The sequence below is a fragment of the Phlebotomus papatasi genome, chromosome 3 (genome assembly GCF_024763615.1).
Source record: "Phlebotomus papatasi isolate M1 chromosome 3, Ppap_2.1, whole genome shotgun sequence".
Taxonomy (NCBI): domain Eukaryota; kingdom Metazoa; phylum Arthropoda; class Insecta; order Diptera; family Psychodidae; genus Phlebotomus; species Phlebotomus papatasi.
The window spans coordinates 74,957,968-74,959,961 of record NC_077224.1 but is presented as its reverse complement, the minus strand read 5'-3'; the positions used below and the strand labels follow the sequence as shown (position 1 = coordinate 74,959,961).

Sequence of the window (1,994 nt, the reverse complement as noted above, 5' to 3'; positions counted from 1 at the left end):
TGATTTTTTAATAATCACAGCTTCTGTGATGCTGCGGTTAAATCAATTATCTCCGATTGAGCATATTTTTGTTTTAAATATTTTTAATCAACAATAGAGAAAACCCGAAGTCGTCGGGAAGAGATAATCACTCAAGAAAACACATCAACTATCTTCAGAGCTTTCGGCTCGGTCTCCAAGCCTTCATCAGTGGTCAAGTCTTGCGATCTTTCTCTGAGACTCGTTCAGGGTTTTGGTCAGGATTACACCAGGGCATAAGAGGGAACGGGGGCACTATTCTTACACTGTCTTTTAAAATTTTTGTAATACATGGCACAATTTTCGGATCTTCTTCTTCGTCTTGGGTCTTTCTGGAAATTTCTCTTTATTAGCACTGACCACCGAGACCTTTCGGAGACCCAGCCGAAAGCTCTGAAGATAGTTGATGTGTTTCCCTGAGTGATTGTCTCTTCTCGATGACTTCCGGTTTTCGTATTGTTGATTGCAATTAACGTCGGCTTATTCCCACAATAAATATTTTTAAATTCGAATATCACTGGAAGTCAAAAGTTATAATGAAAGTGATTGAACAGACTTCTGTTCGCTTGGTACGTAAGCCCAAAAAGTTTTGTGTTTATGCACAGAGAGCGACAATCAGTACAAGTGCTCCCAACTCACAATTCAACCCAAATAGAGACAGGAGAAAATTCCTGCCTCCACCCAGGCTTGAACTGGGGGCCTTTCGCAATCTAGGCGAATGCTCTACCAACTGAGCTATGAAGACACTGGCTCTGACTGTCTTTTGCTACTGATCTCAATTAATTGCCAACGTGCATAGTTATAGTTCACTATCCTAAAGAACGTTTGATATTCAAATAATGTATGTAAGCTTCGTACATATTCTTGCTTTGAATACTTCTTATATGTCTAATATTCTTTTAATCAATCTAAGTATTGTAGACAGAAAATATATATCGTAAAATTATTCGTAAATCTTTATGAATTCTACAATCTACTATTCTTTCATTCCTTTACAGAGGGAAAGCAAAATAATCTATCGATTATGAGTTATTTAGACTCCTTCTCTTTAGCAATGGATCATAAGAATTTTGAGAACATAAGCTAATTAAAAAACCTTCACACTTATTTAGAGGCCAAACGATTAGAGATAGCAACTTGGGGTCTTCTAGAACCCCCCCCGTATTCTCCTCTAGTCAAACCCAGGATTATTAACGTTAACTTTATTTTATCTACACGTCTCCCGTTCAATACCGTTCATATCTTCTAGTAGAGGAGTGCACTAAATTTTGAAGGTCATCTAGGTCAAATTTTCGCCCACATACGAAATACCCTAAAGCAACGGTTTTAAAGTCCAAAGTGTGTATTACTTTACCAATGCTACCAATTGCAGAAAGTCTCAACTCGTTTCAACCTTCATTCAAATTAACTGACATTTCATAAATCATATTTCCTATAAAAGAATCACAGCTTCCGTATGGTAAAACAAGCTCATCAAAAGGGTTTCCAACATTGACCAAAAATTCAAGAATCATCCACATAAAATTCATCAACGACAATTTCAAAAAAAAAACATTAGAGCCCAAGAACACTTTTTTGTGTTCTCCATCAAATAACTTAGGTCTTGCATGTGACTCTCGATCGAGTATAATGAAATTCAATCTCATGCGTCTCTCTCGTGTGGGAGTTTTGACGACCTTTAAGCAAATACTGTAAGCTTTTGTGTAAAATCTTGTTCCACTATACCTCCTCCTGTCCCACAAATTTTTCCCATTTTTTCGCATTTACAGAAAAATTTTTAAAGTAATATTTTGTGCAAGTTGTCATTTAAGGTGAGCTCATGCACGAAAGACACATTCAATTAGTGAGAATATCAAATGGAATTGCAATAATTAGCAAAGAACGACCTTGGTAAGTGGGCAAAGAAGTTTTTTTTTTCTTTCCTTAATAATTGAGTGTTAAGAAAAATCCAAAAAACACCTCCAAAGAATATTAGC

General features: G+C 36.3%; 1 non-coding gene across 1 annotated transcript; it reads right to left on the bottom strand.

Annotated features, from left to right (window-relative positions):
- Positions 1-690: 690 nt before the first annotated feature.
- Positions 691-763, bottom strand: Trnas-aga (transfer RNA serine (anticodon AGA)). Its single transcript has one exon. It is a non-coding gene; the product is annotated as a tRNA-Ser (tRNA).
- Positions 764-1,994: the final 1,231 nt, after the last annotated feature.